A 26,483-nucleotide genomic window follows, 5' to 3' on the forward strand; every position below is an offset into this window, starting at 1 on the left:
GGCGGCTGTTATAGAGTTGCTCAATAGTACAAAAATGTTTTACGGTTGCTAGACTTCATAAGCTTACGGGAAAATGCGAAGGGAGCTCAGTAAGTAATGTAACAATTTTTTTTTATCGGGTTAGTTTTAATCAGGATTCCAATACACTACATCATTCCCCATTCTTCTGGTTAAAAAGCCTTATTTTTCCACATAAGCTCCGTTCAATACGAAGGCCTTGCGCCACGTTACTGAGAGCTATGTCGGCCCGGATGGTACCACCCTGGACGACGTGGGAACCAAGGTCTCAACAATAACGTCCACATCACCCACGGACTGCTTCCCGTGGTGTGCATCCTCTACTGGACCAAACAGATGGAAGTTGGAAGGTGTGAGATCGGGGCTGTAGGGTGGATAAGGAGGAACATTCCGATGAAACTTTGCGAGGTCCTTCGTGTCTTACGTATTCATGGACAAGCAGAAGTTTGTTTGCATTTTTGTGGGCGATGAACAAGCAGAAGTCATATCTTCAATTCCCTGAGGGGAGCGCAATACATTTTAGAGTTGATAGTTGCATCTTCATTGAGGACATCAAATAGAACAACCCCAATAAGAGTCCCAGAAGACCGTCGCATTGTCTTTACCGACTGAGGGAGCAGCTCTCAGCATTTTCCTCGGAGGAGAGGTAGTGTGGATTGCTGTTTTGTTCCAGGTTCGACGTGATGAACTTAGGAACAATTGTGATTGTTCGCTGTCATATGAATGAGGTCATATTTATTAGACAGTACAACTCAAACTATGAATGTTAAACCAAAAAGGTAATGGAACATTATCTCTGCGCTGAACTATTACAACTGACACGAAGTCTATCGTAGCATCACTTTCCTAACACAGGATTTATATTTCTATCATATTTTCGTAAGAAAGCAAGCTTATTTGGATAACACGGCGATTATTGATACATATTCATAAGTAACTGGTTGCCTTATTTTGTTGTCAGCATAACATTTTTTGATGATAGGTAGTCCTCACTCGACCTTCTGCTCGGCTTAGAGGGAACACACAACACGCTTTTATAGACGGGTAATGGTACTTGTTCAGCCGCAGGAGTGGGAGAGGGAGAGAGTCACAACTGTGTACAGTAATAGCGACGCTTTCTTAACCACTGGGGCTACCCGTGCAACTGGCGCCTGTTATCTAACTCCATCGTTGATGCTTCAGTGACGTTCAGCTGGTGACAACTTTCCCTTACGCACTGCCATCTGCTCGGTTGTCAGATCACTGTGCTAACTGTTTGTCTTGCGGGGAGCAGCTGTGGGTGAGATCATGTGTTCAGTTTATTTTGGTGGTAACTTCCTATGGGACAAATCTGCTGAGGTCATTGGTCCCTAGGCTTACTGACTGCTTAATCAACATAATCTCACTTACGCTAAGGACAACACACACACACACGCCTGAGGGACGTTCGGTTTTTATTAGCTACTGGACAAGGTATCGATCTGCTTCTACGTCAACGTCGTTACTATGCAATTCACACTTAACTGTTCGACAAGGATTCCATAGGGAGCATCAGCTGGCCGAGACAGAGGCACCAACAGGGAAGTAACCTTTTTCATGACTTTTACGAGTTCCTAACAGGGAGCGAATTGTACAATTTCATTTGTGTGCTTCAATAATTTACTTTCTTGAGTTTCTGCGTGTTAATTTAGTATCTAACAGACACAGTTCTTGCGTTTTGGCTTGTGTCGAAAACAAAACTGATTTTGTGACATAAGTTTCTAATCACGTGCGAATTATTTGGTCACACCTGAGTGCTTCGGTAGTTCGGTTACTGAAACTCTGCGTAATAATCGAATGTATTACACACTGTTCTTGAGTTTTCGTCAGGGTCTGCAGTAGAGTTCCGCAGCGCGAGTGAATAGTCCGTTTGTGTTAGTAGCGTAGTTTCACTCTATCTTTAGTATGGATAGGGACTGTGACTGTTGTGTGCGGATGCGGGCCGAGTTGGTGACACTTCGCTCTCAACTTGAAGCTGCAGTGAATGGGCATCAGACTTGTGCGCCTACGTGGGGATTCAATTGCTGTCCAGCACGTCCGAGTCCTCTGATCGGTCCTCACCGGCGGCCAACCCAGTTACTGCTCGCGCTAAGCTGATCCCTCACCCATGGTCGAGTGGGAGGTCGCGTCAGGGCGTGGAAGGCTGCGAAAGACTTCGCAGTGGGCCGCACGCAAGGCCTCCACAGATAATCTGATACAAAAGTTCCAGTCTGTGGCTGGCACTCTCGTTCAGCCAGATTCAGTTGCCTATTCTGTTTCGAAGAAAATATCTCGGCCTGCACATCCTGGCAATCACAGAGGTTGGGATTATTCATAGTTGGGATCTCCAATGTTAGGTGCGTTATGGCTCCCCTTCTGCACATGGCTGCGAAGAAGGGGAAGAAAGCCAATGTGCACTCCATGTGCATACTGGATGGAGTCATTCCAGATGTGGAACCTGTCCTTCCGGCTGCTATGGAGAGCGCAGGGTTCAGTCGACTGCAGGTGGTGGCTCACGTCCTTAGCAATGATGTGTATCGCTTTGGATTGGAAGAGATTCCCTCTGGATTCGAGAGGCTAACAGAAGTTGGTGCCAGCCTTGCTTGCAAGATGAAAGCAGAGCTCACCATTTGCAGCATAGTCGACAGGACAGATTGCGGAGCCCTGGTACAGAACCGAGTGGTGGGTCTGAATCAGAGGCTGCGACGGTTCTGCCATCGTGTAGGCTGCAGATTCCTTGACTTGCGCCATAGGGTGGTTGGGTTTCGGGTTCCGCTGAATAGGTCAGTAGTCCACTACAGGCAACAGGCGGCTACACGGGTAGCAAGGCCTGTGTGGCGTGGAACTGACGGTTTAAAAAAATGTTCAAATGTGCGTGAATTCCTAAGGGACCAAACTGCTGATGTCATCGGTCCCTAGACGTACACACTAGTTAAACTACTTTATGCTAAGAACAACACACAGCCCCATGCCTGAGGGAGGACTCGAACCTCCTGCGGGGGGCGTTTTTTACGTTAGAGGGTCTCGGAAAAACACGAAAACTGCTTCAGCCCCAAAGGGTACAGGCCGAACACAGGAAGAACATTGATACAGGAATCATTGGTATAACAGTTGTAAATTGTCGTATCTGTGCTAGAGGCAAGACACAATCAATATTTGCAAAAACAGACATATTGTCTTATGGGATAACAGCAATCAGTGATTTTATAATGTTACTTAAAATCCGTCTTGATTGCAATTTTTTTTTTATTATTCATATGACCGGTTTCGGTTCATTCAGAACCATCTTCAGATCTGATATTTCAGTTACAGGAGTAACCCGTCCAAATCCAGCAACTTTCACATCCTACGTCACATGAAGATGGTTCTGAATGAACCGAAACCGGTCATATGAATAATAAAAAAAAAATTTGCAATCAAGACGGATTTTAAGTAACATTACACAATCAATACCATCTCTGCGCGATAGCAACAATATCAATGGAAATACTATCGACGACAGTGCTGGCAAAGCAGAGTTACTAAACACAGTCTTCCGAATATTCTTCACCAAAGAAGACGAAGTAAATTTTCAGGAATTCGAGCCAAGAACAGCGACAAACGTAAGTGACCTCGGAATAGTGAAACAACTTAAATCACTTAACAAAAGCAAGTCTTACACTCCAGGCTATGTACCGCTTAGGTTCCTTTCAGAGTATACTGATACAATAGCTCCATACTTAAAAATCATATACAAACGTTCGCTCGACGAAAAATCCGTACCCAAAGATTGGAATGCTGCACGGGTCACACCAATGTTCAAGAAAGGCAGTAGAACTAATCCACTAAATTACAGGCTCACATCACTAACTTCGATACGCAGCGTCATTTTGGAACATATATTGTTTTCGAACATTAGGCACTGTCTCGAGGTGTACAGTTTATTGACTCACAGTCAACACGGATTTAGAAAACGTCGATCTTGTGAAACACAAGTAGTTCTTTACTCAGTCGAAGTGCTGAGTGCTATTGGCAACGGATTTCAAATTGATTTCGCATTTCTAGATTTTGAGAAGGCTTTCGACTACCACAAAAGCGGCTTGTGGTGAAATTACGTGCTTGTGGGATGTAGTCTCAGTTATGTGACTTGATTAGCGATTTCGTATCAGAGAGGTCAGAGTTCGTAGTGACTGACGGTATGTTATCGAGTAAAACAGAAATGATTTCTGGCGATCCCCAAAGTTATCTGTGTAAAAGATTTAGGAGACAATCTGAGCAGCGGTCTTCAGTTTTTTGCAGAGATGCTGTCGTTTATCGACTAGTAAAGTCATCAGAAGGTCAAAACAAATTTGAAAACGATTTAGATAAGGTATCAGTATGGTGCAAAAATCGGTAATTCACCCAAAATAACGAAAAGTGTGAGACGTTCCACAGGAGTGCTGAAAGAAATCCGTTAAACTTCGATCACAGGATAAGTAAGTCAAATCTGAAGATCGTAAATTCAACTAAATACCAAGTAATTACATTTACAGACAACTTAAATAGGAGGTAAGTCATAGAAAATGTTACGGGGAAGGCTACCCAAAGACTGCGTTTTATTGGAAATTCACTTATAAAATGTAACAGATCTACTAAGGAGACTGCCTACACTACGTTTGTCAGTCCTTATTCAGAATATTGCAGTGAGGTGTGGGATCCTGACCAGAGAGGACTGACGAAGTAAATCGAGACAGTTCAAAGAAGGACAGCATTAATGTGAAATAGGAGAGAGAGTGTCGGTGAAATGATACAGGATTTGGAGAGGACATCATTAAAACATAGGCGTTTTTCGTTGCGGAGGAACCTCCTACGGAAATTTCAATCACCAACTCTCGCCTCGGAATGCAGGAACATTTTGCTGACACAGAACTAATTAGGGAGAGACTTATCTTCACAATAAAATACCAGAAATCAGATCTCACACGGAATGATGTCGGTGTTCGTTACCTCCGAGCGCTATACGAGATTGGAATAACAGAATTATTGTGAAGATAGTTTGATGAATCTTTTTCCAGGCACTTAAGGTGATTTGCAGAGTATCCATGTAGATGTAGATATAAAATGACTTTCGGATTATTCCCCTACCGTTACACTGTCACACAATACGTGGGAAAAACGAACATCTAAATCTGTATGTGTAGCGCGACGACGCTAGCTTCATAACCATATGCAAATGGCTTTCATCTCTGAAATCAGGTGTAGTGTTGGAAAACAAAATTGCAACATGAGTTGTAATTCGTTAACACCTAAATAATTCGTAGAGCTTTGACTGCTCTTACTTCTTCTCTGTGGTCGGTTCTCCCCATGTAGATGGAATCAACAAAATATTTTGGTATTTGGAGGGAGGAAAAGGGTTGGTGATTGTAATTTCGTGAAAATATCCCTCATTAACGAAAAACGCCTTTGGTTTAATGATTGTCATTCCAACTCGCTTATCATGTCTGTGACACTCTCTCCTCCATTTCGTGATAGCAGTAAACGAACTGGCCTTCTCTGAACTTCTTCGGTGCCTTTCGTCAATACTATCTGGTAAGTAAGGGTCCCACACCGCTCGTTAATACCCCAGAAGAGGGCGAACAAACGTAGTGTAAGCTGTTTCCTTTTTATTCCAATAAAAGGAATTCTTTCGTTCATCTTCCTAGCAACATTTTCTATAAGATGGTTCCAACTTATGTTACTCAATTTATAATCCCAAAGTATTTTGTGGGTTTATCGGGGAACGGAAATGTAAATGAATTTCTTTTTCAGTACTTGTGTGATGATCCTCACACTTTTTGTTGTTTAGGGGCAAATGCAGATATCATGTATTAATCATTTCTGAATTAGTTTTGGTCTTCATATGACTTTACTAGACGGTAATCATCTGAAACAAACTTAGACAGCTCCTTTGATTGTTCCCTAAACTGTCTACTTATCTTTTTTACGAGATGCTACCTGTCAAAATAGTGAAGAATACGGAAGACTTGACCGGAGGTCAGTAACATCATACACGTACACAACATCGACTGTTATGTGACTGATCAGAGTTTCAATTGTCTGTGACAAGTATAAAGACCATAAGATTGCATTGCTGCTGTTCGTGTTTGGTGTTGAAACCAGGCCTGCTAGGGTATATAAGGGACTTGAACAGGGTCAGATGTTGAGCGATCACTGTGAAGAACACGGAGATGCCACGCTGTCGTGAGTGTCAGTGTTATGAGCACCAGGCAGAATTGGAAAAGGTCTGCTGTGCGGGTCTCCATTTGGCCGGGGGGTCGAACCGTGCAACATCTAGACTTTTCAGGCGTTCCGATGTGACAGTGGCTCGACGCCGCACTCCACTGACATGTCGTCAAGGTTCCGGTCGACCACGTCTGACCACCATTACGGGAGATTCGCCATATTATGCAGCAATCACACCGTAACCTCTTCGCATATATGCCTGCCACGCGAGAAAACCACTGGTCGGAGTCCTGCAGCAGCAGGACAAGGGGATTAGGTCGATATTACACTGTCAAATTTCTTTGTCAAAAATCTTTGTCAAAGATATTTTATGGTGTAATAGTGAACTTTGTCAAATGTCGTCCAATGTTTGATCAAATCTAGGGCCTCGCTGTAGATTTGATAAAAGAAGTCGCTTGTCTTCTGTTCACTGCAATGTGAGATGTTACCACATGGAGCGCTAGCATCGCTGCAGCGTTTTGTCGTCTGTAGTGTTTTTATAAACATTGCCGGTAAATACAATTGGTGTGTGCCGTCAACTACAAGATTAATAGAGATGTATGAAGCTGATGAGGCGCTTTACAACATGAGGCACCATGAATACAAAAATAGATTAAGAAGATTGGAGACCTGACCTAACATAACCTAACCTAACCCTCTTCTGTAGCAAGGAATCGGAGTGCTGCAGTGAGCCTGTCTTCTGCAGATGTAGCAGTTCTTAAGTGAATATTATGCTTTGTGATATGAGGATACACTTCACTTAGCACATACAGAAATGCATGCTCATCCATTCTTAAGTAATTGATGTATGACTTGACGTCCTCCACTATAAGCTCACGTAACCAGTTTTGTTGAATGCTTTTATCGTGTCGTCGTAAAACCCACGGCTCCACCCAGGTATGTATCCTTTTTTTCCCCCGCTTCTCTTCCACATGTGCACATAGTGCAATTGTGGCACATGCAACTGCTGCGGTTAATAACCAGTTGTTGTTGTCAGCCATCATGAACTTTGACGAAAAATATGATAACAGTGTAATACCCCTTCTAGCGCTACGTCAAAGATCTTTGTCGAACATATTTGACGGAATATTTGATCACATCTTTGATCAAATCTTTGACAAAGAAATTTGATAGTGTAATTCCGGCCTTAGTGACACATGCACAGACTGCTGCGACCAGTACAACAGAAACCGCTGCGTTTGGAGAGGTTCCTTGACCGGGAGGCATGGACTACTGACGAATGTCAGTGCATTATATTCAACGACGAATCCGGATGACCATTATACCGAGGATAACGGTGACCTGGAGAGAAGCCCCATTCTTCCAAATTTTCAGAGAGGCACCAAATTCTTACTCCTGGCGTCATAGTGTCGGGAGCCTTCGAGGAGGATTTCAGATCGTGGCTAGTTGTTATTGAGCGAACTCTGTCGGCACAGCGGTACGTCACTGACATCTTTTTTCCCCGTGATTGTCTTCCCTCTCATGCGCCGGTACTGCGGTGCAATTTCTCAACAGCAGAATGCTCGTCCACGCATGGCACGTGCCTGTAGGAACCATACGCGTGGTGTGCAGGAACTTCCGTGGCCAGCAAGATCCCCAAAACTGTCCCACGATAGAATATATGTGGATCCAGCTCGGGCGTCAACTCCATCTCAATTCCAGTGACCTCATACTGTCAAGTTCTTTATAAATGTGACATCATTTTGTGATCACTGAAATCACACCACATACCTTCTCAACCCCTGAAATCTTAACAATGACATTCGTCAACAGCTGTGCAATTCAGATGCTTTTTATTTTATCTTAACTACCAGCTTCGTCATTCCACTATATCATCTTCAGGCCCCAACTGCAACTGCATTCAAGTCTTCGAAGGAAGCACTTGGGATACGGTTTATAATTCACGACATCTCGGAACATACGACCCCATATCCACATTTTCATCCATACTCCGCTAGCCACCTGACGGTGTGTGGCGGAGGATACCTTTAGTACCTCTATCGGTTTTCCCTTCTATCCCAGTCTCGTCTTGTTCGTAGAAAGAAAGATTGTCGGTATGCCTCTGTGTGGGCTCTAATCTCTCTAATTTTATCCTCATGGTCTCTTCGCGAGATATTCGTAGGAGGGAGCAATATACTGCTTGACTCCTCTGTGAAAGTATGTTCTCGAAACTTCAACAAAAGCCCGTACCGAGCTACTGAGAGTCTCTCTTGCAGAGTCTTCCACTGGAGTTTACCTATCATCTCCGTAACGCTTTCGTGAATACTAAATGATCCTGTAACGAAGAGCGCAGCTGTCCGTTGGACCTTCTCCATCTCTTCTAACAACTCTATCTGGTACGGATCCCATACCAGTGAGCAGTATTCAAGCAGTGGGCGAACAAGTGTACTGTAACCTACTTCCTTTGTTTTCGGACTGCATTTCCTTAGGATTTTTTCAAATAATGTCAGTCTGGCATCTGCTTTACCGACGATTAATTTTAGATGGTCATTCCAGTTTAAATCACTCCTAATACCTACTCCCAAATAATTTGTGGAATTAACTGCTTCCAGTTGCTGACCTGCTATATTGTTGCTAAATTATAAAGGATCTTTCTTTCTATGTATTCGCAGCACATTACACTTGTCTACATTGAGATTCAAGTGCAATTCCCTGCACCATGCGTCAATTCGTTGCAAATCCCTCTGCATTACAGTACAATTTTCCATTGTTACAACCGCTAGATATACTACAGCATCATCCGCAAAAAGCCTCAGTGAACTTCCGATGATATCCACAAGGTTATATTGTGAATAGCAACGGACCTACGACACTCCCGTGTGGCACATCTGAAACCACTCTTACTTCGGAAGACTTCTCTCCATTGAGAATGACATGCAACGTTCTGTTATCTAGGAACGATTCAATCCAATCACACAGTTGGTCTGATAATCCATATGCTCTTACTCTGTTCATTAAACGACTGTGGAGAACTGTATGAAACGCCTTGTGGACGTCAAGAAACACGGAATCTACCTGGGAACCTTTGTCTATGGCCCTCTGAGTCTCGTGGACGAATAGCGCGAGCTGGGGTTAACACGATCGTCTTTTTCGAAACGCATGCCAATATCATTTTAGAGAAACGCATATAGGGCCGGAAGGTGACATAATGGAATGCCGAAACTAGTAGTTAAAATAAAAAAATTAGAAACATCTCAGTGGCACTGCTGGTATAAAATTTGATTGCTGAATACTTGGCCACCCGCTGTTCCATGTTCACAATGCATCAACAAGGATGTGAAGTTTTATTTCGTTTCGTCCTCTCTTTTTGAGTAGGTCATTTATTTTATCAGGTAGAGAAGATTAAGATCAGCAGACAGCCTAAAAGGCATCCTTGGGGAACTCCAGATATAATTTCAGTTTCACGAGATAGTACAGCGTTAATTACTAATTAACTATGACCCTTCTAACGGTTTATCACAAGCCAATTGGCACAGCTGTGATGATACGTCTTAGACAAGCAGTTTGATTAGAAGCTGCTTGTGAGGAAAGGTATCAAAAGCCTTCTGGAAATCTAGTGATATGAATTATACCTGAGACTGCTGTCATTACTTGGTACGAATAAAGAGCCAGTTGCGTTTCAAAAGAACAATATTTCTTGCTATTGTAGAACACTGTAAGCCGCTGTTTATAATATTCCTTAATCTGCGGGAAGTCTTGGGCAAAAGCTATTATAGATTATTAAAGTTGTGAAACACAATGAACAAAACATTATTATTTTCCTTATTTCAGATTAGCGCGGTCACGTTGCCAGTCATCTAAGCCCATAGTTGTGGGAGCGCAACGTGACGTGTGCTCCAGGTCAGAAATACAGGGCGCTACATTTGTCTTCAACTACCACCATTGCTATAAACCGTCAATATCTGGGACACAGTGACCAAATGTGTAACATCGGATCATTCACTTCTGAAGGTAAACGAGCAGGTGTAGTTCGATCTGGTATTGAGTCTGCGAATCAGCATTTGGTCGACTGTAAGTGGTACTGCTATTCACGAAGTGTAAGATCACACATGTCTACTCCAAACAGTAACTGAAGCAAGATGCTTCTTTTTTCCAAATATTACCAAGAGGACACAATTTCTGTTACTTGTTCTTATTTGATTGAATAACCTTTCTCTTGTGCACATATAGGAATTTAATTTCGATGCCCTAACAACATCAGTGTTGTTGGACATACGATGATGGATACGTGGTCTCACCTACGCTACTCCGTAATGGAAAAACGATGGCTTTCACACTAACATTTGGAAGGCTCCTCGCAGCACCTTGGTGGGCTGATGTCCCTAGACAACATGTTAATGGTTGTTACTCTACTGCATTTCTTCAGTCTGCTTGATTATCTAGGAAAGATATAATATTAGTTATTTATAGTTTGAAAAGCGTCATCATACTTTACCAAATGACACCTGATTGCTTGATGGATACACTGAAAGAGTAGTCTCCATCTAATCGGTCTTCCTATTACTGTGTCGAGGAAGGTGCGCCGTCGTTCTATCACTTTATTTACCAGAGTGGCTCAAGGATCGGTGCAAGGCGATCTACTTTACGCTACGTGGAGGCCTTGCGTTTACAGTGTCGTAAATGTTTCTGTAGGAGGACATCAATGTGCGCATGTATATAGCAGTGTCATATTGTTACTTTTGCTGTCGACGATGGAAAGGTGAAACTAGGTGCTGGCACACGCTGTAGACTCAAAAAATAGCATCAAGGGAGCCGGCCCGCCATCAGTAATTTCATGAGTCAGAATACGAAACTGCGGAGAAGTTTGCAATACTGGGCCGCGAGGGGTAGCCGCGCGGTCTAGGGCGTCTTGTCACGGTACGGGCGGCTCCCCCCGTGGGAGGTTCAAGTCCTCCCTCGGGCATGGGTGTGTGTGTTGTCCTTAGCGTAATTTAGTCTATGTTAGATTAAGTAGTGCGTAAGCTTATGGACCGATGACTTTAGTAGTTTGGTGCCATAACACCTTACCACAAATTTCCAATTTAAGATACTGGTGTGAAGTGCAGAGATCACGAATTTTGCGCTACCATTTCTGCTCCCGTAACCGGTCAAGTAGCTGGGCTGAAATTTCTTAAGTCCAGTGTTGAAAATAACTACTTTCGGTTCAACTGTCGCCGAACAAGCGTCTGTTAGTGATCTCGTCAGCTAACTGGTAACATTTGGCGAATTCAGGTGGAAATGGTCGAGCAGAAATGCAAAATATGCGCAATACGTATCTCAGATTTCACTCTCAGTTAAAGATATTCAGCAACTGGAATTGTAGGCAGAGTTTTTTAAACCAAACGCGCTACTCGCTATGCTTAACAGTAAAGCAAGTGACAGAAGCATGAACTCTTCCAAATGTAAATTGGGAAGTTAGCCGCCTATACTTCGTGCGAGAGCAAGCGTCTCAGAAAAATATTCTTAGATACTATGAGGGCGCCATTCTGCGAAACTTGAAGACAGAACGAGTATGTGTTAAAGTATAGTGGCTTTGAGGCACAGCTTATCAACTAGAAATCGTCATCGTGCTTCTGAATCAATTGCAGCACTGTTCAGAGTCCTTGATATGGACAACTGTCGTACTGGTCTTCTGTAACGAAGTGATGCAAATGATCATTCATACTACTGTTACGGTACTCTTATCCCACTGTGCATTCTGCAACAACTTAAGGTCTATATTAATGAAGCTCAGACTTAAGCCTTCCTATGGTGTGTACATTAAAAGTAGTTCTGGAAGGTAGTATACAAGGTGCGTCTCAGTGGTCTCAGCAAACAAAGTAAGCAAGTGGCAGTAGCCGGACGACTTCATAAGATGTCTCCGCAGCTGGAGACGAAAGGTTAGGTGGAAATTTTGTACATCGACCACAGCCCCTCAGTCCGGAAGTCTTAACTGAAGAAAGTAAACAAGAGTTACAAACAAAATACCTTCACTAGCTTCCAACGTAATCACTATTAGCTGCAACACACCCCTGAAATCGACAGTAAAGGTGTTGGAAACTGTCAACAAACGCTTCTTGTTGAGTTGCTCGATGCACTATGGTCACGAGCAACCTTTGAGAAGCCTAAGTATGTCAGTGTTAATAAGGCGAGGAAATCTGGAAAATAAGGAGAGTGCTAAGAAGATACTTTGCGTTGATCGAAGGACTTCAGCACGCAAAGGCTGCGGATACCAAACAACGCGTGTCTCTGGTTTTTCCACCAGTTCGCACAAGAAGCGTTTGCTGATCCAACAGCCTTTCATGTTATTTCAGAAGTGTGTTGTAGCTAATGGTCATTACTTCCAAGGCCAGTCAAGGTATTCCGTTTTGTAACTCTTGTTTCCTTTATTTTATGACACCATTCGCCGAACTTTCCGGACGCAACATGTACTTTCGCCAGATGGTAGATTCAGTGTAACAGAAAACCCGATGGATTGCCCGCATCTCGTGGTCGTGCGGTAGCGTTCTCGCTTCCCACGCCCGGGTTCCCGGGTTCGATTCCCGGCGGGGTCAGGGATTTTCTTTGCCTCGTGATGGCTGGGTGTTGTGTGCTGTCCTTAGGTTAGTTAGGTTTAAGTAGTTCTAAGTTCTAGGGGACTGATGACCATAGATGTTAAGTCCCATAGTGCTCAGAGCCAGCCAGCCGATGGATTCGGGAAAGGCAACTCGGTTTTATTGTTTCTTGTTCGAATGACGATGATGTGTCCATTTCCATAGTAATATATTACATCACGTCGTTAGCAGAGGCAGGCATATCGGGAGGTTCCGAACTGCAACTGCATTTGCTGAAACACATATGGTTTCTCCATAACGATACTTGTTGTACTACACAGAGTGACTCTGACATCTTAAGCCTCAGATACGTAATACAAGTCTAGTATAATGACTATTTTTAGTGTAATTCATGGAAACTCGTCAGATTCTGACGAATGCAACGCGTGGATTACTAGTCTCGTTGTTTCCGTGATTGGTGCTGAGCCATTACACTGTTATTTACTACGGTCGCCGATGACGTATACATGAGTTGCAGCTGAAAAATGGAAGCTCATTATCAGAATAGAGGGCTTCTCTTAATTTACTGACTGCTCGGCGTAAGTGTATGTTAGTACATTCCACAGTAGCGGTGTGCCCGTCATTTGTGTTACCTGGTGATTTCGTTGGTCAGTGTAATATCACCTAAGAGAGCTCTACCCCGCCGCCCCAAATCCCTCGCCACTCTCTCTCTCTCTCTCTCTCTCTCTCTCTCTCTCTCCTCACTAGCGTAATGATACACTACTCGGAGAAAGCGACACGTGATGAATTTCTCCTAACGACAGCCATCAGCGACCGTTGGTGTGCTTTCTTCAAGACCCCTACGTCATTCTCCTGTGAATAGGGAAGAGTTGCAGCAACAGCGCACAACCGTCGAAGCGAAGGAGAGCGGCGTCTTAAAGATCCACAGCTAATAATTGTGTTAAGAGTTAAAATATCTGTATAATTGTGACAAAGAGCTACGAGAAGGAAAGGCAACTACGATTGGTGCTGAGCAACTGACATAAACCTTGTAATATTCTTTCTGTAATCAAATAAACTGGCAATAATTACTAACGGAAACTTCTTTCTCTGGCGACCAGACAGCGGCTGCACAGAGGTTTTAATTAAAAATTATGATAAAAGTTTGCTTGACTTCTTTCCCAAATTTGTGCCTGAATCCTTAAGAGCAGCGGCCGAACAAAGGAAGAACATTTCGTGTTAACAAAAGAGACAATTTGGGATAACGTTGCCCACAGAGACGCTTTAAGCTCTCTTAGTTATTGGGTTTTTGATGTCAAAATGCAAAATGTATGGACAGTAATGCTATGGAAAAAAATACCAAAAATTGTCAGAGACTTCGCTGGAAAACTAACAGATCCAATACTAATAAATCAAGTTATATGTCCAGCTGAATTTTGCGTAAGTTATTTTATATACTTATCAGGTATAATATGCTCAAACAGGCTTTTGCTGTTTACGTGAGCGTACAATCACATTTTACTTCAAAGTTGTAGTCATCTATTAGTGCTGAAGATTTGACTATAAGAAAGGCTTAGCTGCTCTCTGTGAACACTAAAACTAATGACTTTATCAAAACATGTTAGCAAACGGAAAGTCGCGACTGTCAGAAAATCTGAAAAGATGAACAAAAGAAAAAATAGAAGCTCCACATGGTAGTAACAAACGCATTAAAAGTTTGGTGGATCAGTAAAGAAAGATTGTGGTGGTCTTAGTAAAGTTCTGGTATTAAGTAGTTGAAGTTTGGAAAAGGAAATGGGGAAAAAAACTAGTTACTGATATGTATGACAATGGTTAACAGGAAACGAGAGGAGGTATGCTGATCATTTCCAACTACTAGATAAAGAAACATCACCAATAAAGACAGAAAAATGTTAGCTAGGTATAGGCAAAAGACACATTTGGAATTATTAGCAATAGAGTTAACAGAATCTAAGCGAAAAAAAAATTAGCTATGGGCAACTAGAGGGATATTTACAGAAAATAAGGGCCAAGAACATTAGTCATGTCACTATTTGACACTCAAAGCTAATAAATCTGTCTTAATATACTATACTCTGGTCCCTTCCTTTCTTACTGCCCTTTATCAGGCCATTTATTACGCTTCGCGAGCGTCAAATTATTCTGACAAGTAACGTAGCATATTATGCTTTTCTTTTTCTTTGTAAAAACACCCACTCCCGTAATGCTATAATCATTTTTATACAACGACATTAGCCTTTTGTAGCTTGACTGTTTCGAATTACTTTGCTGTTTGATCACTCTTCGTCTTAATATGTGTGGGTATTTTTTGGTTTAAGAATTGCATCACGTCTCTTTTTTTCTACTCTATGATTATCTTCGTTATTGTGCTTGTATGTTCGTGAATCCGTCTGTAAGAGAGCTAAGATTGAGGGATAGACGCAGGGGTGTCAGGAAAGAGACCTTAGCTTTCGGACTTGTAGCAAAGTAACTGGAGAGAAACCGATCTTGGTGTAAAGAATCCTTGTCCTGACTTTCACTTGAGGGAAAGCTTTTCTCGGGTCAGCAACGTACCGCCACGACTTTAGAACGATCAGAGTGTGTGGAACGTTGTAGGAACTTATGCATTCACTATATGAATGCTACATTTGAGTAATACTTAAGCATATCATTAACAATCGGCAGAAAGCAGGTATGTTCGTGGACGCTTAATATCGCACGGTATAGCTTATTAGTATGTCTAACATCAGAATTGTTGCATCTGCAATTACAAAACAACATCGCTACAATTGGCAATACCTGTATGAAGGCTGGAGAGAGAATTTTTGAATTGGCAAATACAGAGTGTGTGATTCCTGAATATAAAGGCATATTTATTGACGTACCGACAAAACAGAGTCCGCAAAGCGAAACATTAAAACTGTTCGTAACTTAAATTAAGTGGCAGAATAGTCGCCGTCATGCATTTTTGGTTTGACATCGAATGGCAGTACTAGCAATACGCTTTACACCAGACAGAACTGAGGCTAGGAGAATTCGTACTGACCTCAAAAATGTTTACAATAAGTGCCGTTATGTGAACGAAAAAGAATACAAAACATCCTTAAAGTGACACTGGATACATGAAGTCCAGAGTACTACTTTTTTCATTTTTATTTAGATTTTAGAAAAATTTTGGTACCTGAAGAAAAGTTTATTTTCTTGTGATTGAGTAGCAAGCCCTAAGAAGGAAGTTTCAGCGACAGTGTTTGGGCGATAAGGCAAAGACAAATGGAAGCGTGTAGTTTTTGTCATCACCCTATAAGTGGAAGTCCTGGCTTCGATGCCAGACACAGACCGAGGTGGCGCAGTGGTGAGACGTTGGACTCGTAACCGGGAGGAGAGCGATTCAAATCCTGGTGAGGTTTCTGGTGTTTGCCATAAATTGCTTGAGTGAAGTGCCAGGATGGTTTCTTTCGAATGAAAGCGGCTGGTTTCCTTCCCCACCCTCACCTATCCGTGCTCTTCCATCTTAACTGATGTCGTCGTCGAAATAGCTTCAAATCTCAACTTTCCTCAAACCTGAATCCTCCCGAGTGTTTTCTTACGAGTATTGGCGTACTAAAATGTCGAATGTTGATTGTGATTTATCTGTTGTCTACTGAAGGTTGACAGGTTGAATTCGGTTCGGTGAAAGCCTTTGTGTCGCACGTAAGGAAGGCTACATTTTTTTTTTTTTTTTTTTTTTGCCATAACTGCAGCCAGGAAATTCATGTTATTACTGACTTCTACAACACATTATCATGATACCCTGGGTACCACTTTAATGAGTTTTTCTGTATGTTCATCTTTTAAGAGATGGTTGCGCGACTCGGCTGTTCGATGCATGATATCAAATCAAACACCTTTCAAACGTCTAGTTTCCAAACTTATTTTATTTGGCTATCAGTTTCGGCCATCTTTTGACCAGAACATAGGTGGAAGATGGCGTAGTAAATCGTCGAAACTGGTAGCCAAATAAAATAAGTTTGGAAACTAAACGGCTGGAAGGTGTTTAATTTGAAATCCTTAATCATTTTCAATTCATGGCTGTGTGCGTTCGAAGTTCAGTGGGACTTAATGTAGCCCCCCGAAATGATTCAGCTGAATTTCCTCACCAAGGCCTCCGGCGCCTATTGGAAAACATAGCTAGCTGAATCGTTAATGTTTCTTAGAATTTATCCAACCAAGTTTCAGATCGCGACAAAATTTACAGAATACTGGCACAGAAAATACAATTTCGAGAAGGTTAGGCAAATAATAGAGGTCAAGTAAATGGTTCAAATGGCTCTGAGCACTATGGGACTCAACTGCTGAGGTCATCAGTCCCCTAGAACTTAGAACTAGTTAAACCTAACTAACCTAAGGACATCACAAACATCCATGCCCGAGGCAGGATTCGAACCTGCGACCGTAGCGGTCTTGCGGTTCCAGACTGCAGCGCTTTTAACCGCACGGCCACTTCGGCCAGCAAAATAGGTCAAGTAATAACCGGCAGGCAGGCGCTGAAGAGGTGGACGACCGCTGACGGTAACGCATCAGTGACAGTGCTGGAAGAGGAGCGTATGGTACTCATGTTAAGGAAAGTGAGAAAGTATGTCAGTTACGTGCCTCTTGGGCATCAATACGATCTTTTTAGAGCCAGTGAAAGGAGCAAAGACTGATGTGAAGAAACTGGAAACCTGAACGTGTAATGATAACAATTCCTCGATCAAATTTTCACCGAAGATGAAGAGGCGCTCACTTTATGAGGTTGCAGTTTGTACGAAGTAACACGACCAAGAAACATTTGCTGTCATAAATAGGTTAGCGGGTACATATTCCAAGAAAGAGCTGCAGAAATAGCAATCGTCTGATAGTTAAATAAAGTGAATGTTGTGATGATCAACAGTACTGCGACTTTGTAGAGAAGAATGTGAGGAAGCTGTAACTCTCGATCTGGATGTCAGCACTTGATTCTGGTGGACGGAGGAAGTATGACGAATCTATATTACTGAGCTACTGAATATTAACAGTGATCCGGCCTGGGTGCGTATTTATGAGCAGAGTTTTCGTACCACCAGTAGAGTAAGGAACTTCAGAACGTCACCAGAATCCTAATTTCCAGACAACGGAGAGGACCACGATAACATTCAGAAGATGAAATTTAAAAAAAAAATGTTCAAATGTGTGTGAAATCTTATGGGACTTAACTGCTAAGGCCATCAGTCCCTAAACTTACACACTACCTAACCTAAATTATCCTGAGAACAAACGCACACACCCATGCCCGAGGGAGGATTCAAACCTCCGCCGGGACGAGCCACAGAGTCATGAAATTTAAGTTCCATAAAAAATGACTAGTGAGAAAATCTTCTAGAGCGAAGAAAACAACCGTTTGCAAGTCCAACATCGGTAACTGGTAGGTACTGCAAGGATCCAAATACGTAGTCACCGAGTGCTTGTTCGCCTTCACTATAGAAATTAACAGAATGAGAAATAATTAACAATTACGCTAAGTATTATTTCCTGTACTTGTCATTAATATTGATAACTTCTTGTCATTTAATAATACATTCTTTCTAATTATCTAATTTTCCCTTACGACAGTTTTATTTCTATTTATTTCCTCCGCTTCAACAGTTTTAGACCACATTCTTTTCATATAAAACTTAATAATACTTAGGTAACGACATACTGAGTTGCGGGATCGTTCAGTGAACTATCTATGAAATAATAAATTAAATTCCTTACTGTATTATGAATAGCAGTAGAAATAACACGTGTCGAATACGGCTTGAAGTAAATTGTGAAGGAGAGATCATATTTGAAAACCGCAACTAGTAAATGAAATAAACAATAAATACATTTACTTTATCGTCCACAAGCATAACAAAGTAACTCATTTCTTTATGTATTAAAACTTGGCGCCAGTCTTCACACTAAATAAATTCAGTCTGAAACAGTGTAGAGAAAAGGAAAGCAAGCTCACTTCAGAATTTTTAATTCTTCTATGAACATTGAGAAATAATGGTCTCAAAAACAGTGTTAGAATGAGTGGCAGGGCTAGAGGCTAGTAACAAAAATTTCTTCGTGCCACAAAATGCTCTGTTTCATCCGGTACTCAACAGCTAGCTTCGTAGAGCACTGGTCGAAGAACTCTGGTCACGTTCAGAAAGAGCAACGCTCGAATTCTTTTTCCTCTGTTCCACCGCATTTACAAAAAAAATCACCAGAAGGAAAGGTATCATTAGTATGGCCACAGTTCAGTGCTTCAACTACCATTCTGTACTTAAATTATTGTTGCTCCTCTAATGAACATGACAGTCGCATCACATGGAAGAGCAAACCTTTCTTACTGCCCTTTCTTATTCACACTTGTTACACTGTCGTTTCTCGAAGACTGCAGTTTATCGCTCATTGAAGTCTTGTGACAAGTTTCTCGAATAACGCAGTGGTATTATAAAAGGTATCAAATTTGAAACACCATCAGAGAGGCGCTGCACGTCCGATTAAAAACTACAGAGATGACGACGAACCATCCGTGATCTCTAGAATACGTTCTATTGTTAAGGATTAAAAGCAAAAAAATTTCTTCTACAGATTTAATTGTTGTAGGAGGATGTGCAACCTCTCCAGAAAGGTCGGCTGTATGTCCTGTTATGACACGACACTGAGCCACACGATGCAATAATGAGTTCGAGCCAACTCCAAAATCGTATACCGAAAGCATTATTGGTGGGTCAGGAGTAAAGGTACGCACGAACGAAGCGCGAGTTTTTCGATATTCCCGCGATCTCTCCGCGCAAACTGTTAGTCCTAGACAAAAAATAAATAGGACCTATTTTTGAGGCCAATTTAATTTAGTTTAATTGTGTAATGAGACACGTTTTCGTTGGAGTGTGCGGTTTTCGAGTTGTTAAAGAAAAGCGTACGAAAGTGATATTAAACGTGTTTTATCTCGGAAACCATTCACAGTAGGGCATATGTCCATTTGAAGCTTTTTGTTCAGAAACACTAATACTGTCACGTCTTAAAGCATGTAACTTTCCCCCTGACTCACCCTGTATATGTAAATATACATACATAACTTTTCCTGACATTTCTATGGGCAACATTAGGCGTAATGGCCAGTGGGAGATAGCGTAGCTAATGAATTGTCACACCTTAGATTGAATACGAGGATGAACAAACTGTCTACGTCTCTGTGCCAGCCATGGCTTAGTGCACTGCCTCAGCATTCGCTTGAACTGCTACATAAGAATATCCCGTCAAGAAGATATGTAAGCAATGCAGTTGGTCTGTTTACTCACAGCGTTGCTCTTGACCGCTCGAAGACCTTCGCCGGACGTCGTAGTGCCGCTTCTCACGCCGGGCGCCGACTGCTACAGCGTGGGCCGGAGAGGCTGAACAGGGAAAGTCTTCAAGGCGGCATCTGGGCTAAAGGAGGCCAGAGGGCGATGGTGGGCACGTCCGGACTGAGGGAACAGCCGGCTCCACCGTCTGCGTCCCGTGGTCTGCTGTCTATTGCTGCGTCATGTTGTTGGTGAAACTTACAAGGAATACAGTCATAAGTCTCTTGTCAGCTACGTACCGTGGCTCAGGAGTAGCGTCTTTGACTGCTAATCCAAAGTTGCTCGATCTCACTTTTGCTCCTAGCGGATTTAAAGAAAATCATTCGCAATGGGGCCCAAAGATTCTTCATACTACATCCATGACTAAAGATGGTGGGGAAACGAACGCAGGTTACTCCCACCATCGTCCCCTTCGAGTGGGAAACTGCTCATAAAGCAGGAGGAACAGCAATGATCAACGGCATGGCAATGGAAGAGGCAATGTAATATGACAATGGATAATGGATTCCACATTAAACCCCCACTCAGATCAAGAGTGGCTGTCAATGGGGAGGTGAAAAAAGCAACGGAAGTGTAGTATTCTACGTTCGGAACGTCTAGAGTAAGAAGTCTTAATGCGGCCGAGATGTTCTACATCTACATCTACATTTATATTCCGCAAGCCACCCAACGGTGTGTGGCAGAGGGCACTTTACGATCCACTGTCATTACCTCCCTTTCCTGTTCCAGTCGCGTATGGTTCGCGGGAAGAACGACTGCGCGCTCGAATGTCTCTAATTTTACATTCGTGATCTCCTCGGGAGGTATAAGTAGGGGGAAGCAATATATTCGATACCTCATCCAGAAACGCACCCTGTAGAAACCTGGACAGCAAGCTACACGGCGATGCAGAGCGCCTCTCTTGCAGAGTCTGCCACTTGAGTTTGCTAAACATCTCCGTAACGCTATTACGCTTACCAAATAACCCTTGACGAAACGCGCCGCCCTTCTTTGGATCTTCTCTATCTCCTCTGTCAACCTGGCCTGGTACGGATTCCACACTGACGACCAATACTCAAGTATAGGTCGAACGAGTGTTTTGTAAGCCACCTCCCTTGTTGATGTACTACATTTTCATAAGACTCTCCCAACGAATCTCAATCTGGCACCCGCCTTACCAACAATTAATTTTATATGATCATCCCACTTCAAATCGTTCCGTACGCATACTCCCAGATATTTTACAGAAGTAACTGCTACCAGTGTTTGTTCTGCTATCATATAATCATACAATAAAGGGTCCTTCTTTCTATGTATTCGCAATACATTTGTCTATGTTAAGGGTCAGTTGCCACTCCCTGCACCAAGTGCCTATCCGCTGCAGATCTTCCTGCATTTTGCTGCAATTTTCTAATGCTGCAACTTCTCTGTATACTACAGCATCATCCGCGAAAAGCCGCATGGAACATTCGGCACTATCTACTAGGTCATTTATACATATTGTGGAATGCAATGGTCCCATAACACTCCCCTGTGGAACTCCAGAGGTTACATTAACGTCTGTAGACGTCTCTCCATTGAGAACAACATGCTGTGTTCTGTTTGCTAAAAACTGTTCAATCCAGCCACACAGACGGTCTGATATTCCGTAGGCTCTTACTTTGTTTATCAGGCGACAGTGCGGAACCGTATCGAACGCCTTCCGGAAGTCAAGGAAAATGTTTTCTACCTGAGAGCCTGTATCTAATATTTTCTGGGTCTCATGAAAACATAAAGCGAGTTGGGTCTCACACGATCGCTGCTTCCGGAATCCATGTTGATTCCTACAGAGTAGATTCTGGGTTTCCAGAAAAGACATTACACGCGAGCAAAAAACATGTCCTAATATTCTACAACCGATCGATGTCAGAGATATAGGTCTATAGTTTTGCGCATCTGCTCGACGACCCTTCTTGAAGACTGGGACTACTTGTGCTCTTTTCCAATCATTTGGAATCTTCCTTTCGTCTAGAGACTTGCGGTACACTGATGTTAAAGTGGAGCAAGTTGTTTCGCGTACTCTGTGTTGAATCGAATTGGTATCCGGTCAGGGTGCAATTAGCAAAGTGAAATGGAATAAAAGTAAACATATCTGTTCAGGCGAATGTACTGTAATATCAAGAGCATCAGGAAATGATGCAACAGAAGTATTATTTACAAACAACTGGAAGGTACAGAAAAGTCAGTAACTGTGAACTGTTCAGCGACAACAGAATGTCCAGTCACATCAATGCGACCTCCTGTCGAAGGCCTGTACAGCCAACTTTTGTAGTGCGGGCCACTGCGCGTCGTTGCCTAAGAGAGTCAGTGACGTCCTGGAAGCATGTGGAGCCGTGCCGACTCCAGTCCAGTGGCCAGGAGCCCTATGTTTCTCGCTTGAGGCTCCATGGCACGAACAACCTGTTCGTGGTGGTCCCACAGATTCTCCATTGGGTTTAAATCCGGGGAGTTGGTGGCCATGGGAGTACGGTAAATTCATTCTGGTGCTCTCTGGATTAAGCACGTTCACTGCAAGCCGAGTGACACGTTGTATTGCCCTGTTGGTAGGTGGATCGTGCCAAGGAAAAACAAACTGTATGTAAGGGTGGACATGATCCCCAAGGATTGATATTGATCCGTAGTGCCTTCTAGAATGGGATTATTCACGGAGTACCCTCCGGCCTGGATACTTCCTACGATTGTTGCCGGTTGTTCGACTTCAGATCGTTCATGCCGTACGTGCTAACGGCCAACTGTCCGATGGAGTATATAACGTGATTGATTTCAAAAGGCCACCTGTGACTCTACTGATGCGGAAATTCATACCTTCATCGCCGATGAACTGCAGTTAGTATGGGTATATGAATCAGGTGCCTCCAGTGGAGGCCATACGCTGCAACGTTCGCTGAAAAGTTGTTGAGGAGGTTCATCTGGGTGGCCAGTTGCTCAACAGTTGCACGTCTATCCACTCGTACACTTCTCACCCCCTGTCATTTATGGCCAGAAGTGCACAAAAGCTGCCTCGGCACCGGTTTTGGATAGCGCAATTTTATAATACACGGTATAATTTAACAACGCGGCTCTCGAACCGATTACAAACTTAGCCGTAACTGAAATGCTACCATCCTGACCTGAAAGGAAATGATCATGCGCCTTTAGACGTGTGATATTTTGCTCGTTTTCTGCTTTGCTACAACGACTGGAATGTTTTCTACATTCCTCCGACACACTTTACATACCCTCTGATGTTAACGCTGCCACCTGCCGTCAGTGAGTGTTACTTACACGTTGAGGTAGAATACAGGCGGTGGTCACATTAACATGATTAGACCGTGTATTACTCACATCAGGATATAAACTAAACCAACAGCAATATGAACTGATTAGTTAGACAGGAGATATGGAGAAATTAAATGGCTGACTGGTAAATTAGAAAGCAACTTTATCATACAAAAACAATCACGCAATACCTTGGAGCTCAACTGGACGGAAAGCGTAACTTCACGCGACACATTCAGACAATCTTAAACAAAGCAAGCAACATCGCGCACAAAATAGCCCGCAACTCAGCAGCAAATTAAAAGCTGCAGTATTAACCTATCGGGATACGGTTTCTACGTCCATCACAGGCTACACAGCAAGTATTCGGGCCCGCAGACTTCGTTGTGCGTGGAATAGGAAAATTCTGAGACGTACACAGAGATATGCGCTCCTCAGGAGACTGTGGTACTGCGCCAACCGATGCTCTACAGGTGTTCCTTAGAATCTAGACGTTATGGTAAGATGTAGTACAGTTTCCTACTGGTTACGCGAAAAGGAGGCTTGACAAAATTCTTAGATCAAAGGGCAACAACCAAGTGGAAGGTAGGTGCACGCCAGAGCGACTGGGAAACAGCTCAAAGATTATCAAAAACTCCCGCGCATTCGAGAACGCCTAGACTTTGACCAAGCGAATCCCAGTCGGGGCATGGTATATTACCTAAAGGGACATGACCCATACCTAATCCGTCTGAAAAGATTTAACAGCAAAGACAATAAAGTCTGTCTGTGGTCACGCAGGAATGTGCTATCACACTTTCTTTAACCATGACAATTTAATGGAATTAAGTAAACAACAGACTGATCAACCAGTGTCCGAACTTATAAGACAAAATGGATGGTGGACAAGAGTAGGCAATATTGCTAACACCATTTCCCTGCATGAGAAAGAAAAAAACTATCAGTGTACAGTAATCAGGAAACCGCTCCCCTCCCGTACAAAGTCAACGGAATAATGAAGTGCTGGCGAGTGGATCTAGTGTTGTGGTAAATGTAAATGCGAATGTTGTGTTACAGAATGTGCGTGTGCAGCCAAGATAACAGCGTCACACGAAGCAGAGCCCGCAGTATCACATCAGCCCCACACTGCCACAGCTTCTACGTCCACGTCGGTGATGGAGAAGAGGAGATGCACATTGAAGGGAGGCGCAAAACACGTGATGTGTAACGCAGTGTCTGAAACAGTCCCGAAGTTTATTTCCGAGGTTGTTTTCTAACACAAAAGTAATAATATTATTGATAAAATCTCAAAAGTGGGCACTCTAGTAAATGTAGGATGGTGACATGCTCTGATGCCATGCCAGAGCTTATTCACATTGATCTTAAAATGCACTAATATTGGTTATGATACATTATATACATATCATTCGTAACTATAACATAATCATTATTATTATCAAATTATTATTATTATCATTCCTGTTAGTATGCTGAAATTGACATTGTAATCAACAAAAACATTTAACAATTTCAAAAAACACGTTAAAACAGGACCTATTATATATAGAGAGAATAAGTGTAAGGGAAACAATAAAATAAATAATGGTTGATACAGGGCAGGGAGATGGTTCACACACTATCCTACTGGCAACAGAGCTCTGCAATACAGATCAGCTAGCAATAGCAAATAAATTCTTAATAAATCACAAGAGACATAGGAAGATACCAGGGTGTGGAAAAACAAGCTTCTGAATTACTATTGTACAATATAACTTCAGCTGCTGTTATTTTGCTCAGGTTCTCGCCAGGAAATCTGGAAATGTTCAAGAACTGATTGCACATTCAGACAAAAAGAAAAGAGCATTGATTTTTAATTATTTTAAGACAAATATAAAAGAAAACTGATTTTGAGATGTTACTAGCAATCTAGTTGTAAATTTCCCCTCAAATAACTCAAGTTAACGTTCTCATACTGCAAACGAAATCTTATCCTGTCGTAAATGCAATTTTACTTCACAATTAGTCATGTTACATACCTTAGACACATGTACATTCTAGAGTAATTCGACGTAAACATTGCGGGTGATTAAGGCCAAACAACGGAAGGAGTTTTGGAAAGCTTAAAAGATGTTGACCGAGGTTACCTTTACAATGAGTCAAGTGTCAGCTATAATTAAACACACCTTTTAGTAACTTTGTAACCGTTTCTTTCAAAAAAGTTATTAAATGGAACCCTTGAAAGTCTTCAAGAAAACAATGGCTAGCTAGAGATATTAAAGTACATCCAGAACAAAAAAGGGAATGTAAAATATAGCCACTACAAGAAAGGTTCATGAAGTATTTTCATACTATAAATACTATTGTATCATTTTATGAAATGTTCTAAGAACGTCTACGAGTATGTATATTTTTTGTAGAACCTGGTGGATACCGCAATAAAATCGTATTAATATGAGCTACTGTTAAAAGAGACGTAAGGAAAGAAATGTTAAAAGATGCTGTTAATTCTACTGAAGAACACGGGGGCATTATAGAAGATTTTTTTAATGTGTAGTAGATATTTTTCACAGTTTCTTTTCCAACGTAAGTGAGGAAATCAGTTAAAGAAGTTCAGAAGTGATAGCAGAACAGTACAGTGAAGAACCAGTACAGGGGACATGAAAATTCGACACACATTCCCTTCTGACATAAGGAAGATAATCATTCCCTCAAAAGTAAAAGTACATCTGAAGCCACTCAAAAGCAAAAGTACATATGGGGATGACGGCATCTCCAATAAGACATGAAGACGTAGTGGCTCTATAACTGGTTATCTTCGCACGTCACATGCGTAGTATCTCATTAGTTCATATAATTCCTATACGAAAGATGACTCCACAGTTGTCACTAACTACCTGAGAATCTCCTTTGATAGATGATAGTCCTAAATCGTGGAGAAGATAATGAACTCAATTGTTGTCACCCATCTGAACAGTAATGGGGCACTTAGTCAATTACATTTCAGATTTAAAAAGGGGCCATTTACTAAGGAAGTTGTTTATACATTCACTAAGTACATAACAAAATTTATAAATTGTAAAGTATCTTCACTGCGATTTTCTGTGATTTTTCTGAGATATTCGATTGAGTCAGTCATAATTCTCTATTACAA

The 26,483-nt window shown here is 42.2% G+C and overlaps 1 protein-coding gene across 1 annotated transcript in view; it reads right to left on the bottom strand.

Moving 5' to 3' along the window:
• Positions 1-20,146, bottom strand: part of LOC124614031 (retinol-binding protein pinta-like) — a 181,367-nt gene extending 161,221 nt beyond the window's left edge. Inside the window, exon 1 of the mRNA XM_047142855.1 lies at positions 20,036-20,146. The gene's annotated coding sequence lies outside the window, so the exon portion shown is untranslated. The remainder of the gene's footprint in view (positions 1-20,035) is intronic.
• Positions 20,147-26,483: the final 6,337 nt, after the last annotated feature.

Source organism: Schistocerca americana, chromosome 4 (assembly GCF_021461395.2).
Source record: "Schistocerca americana isolate TAMUIC-IGC-003095 chromosome 4, iqSchAmer2.1, whole genome shotgun sequence".
In the NCBI taxonomy this organism is placed as follows: Eukaryota; Metazoa; Arthropoda; class Insecta; order Orthoptera; family Acrididae; genus Schistocerca; species Schistocerca americana.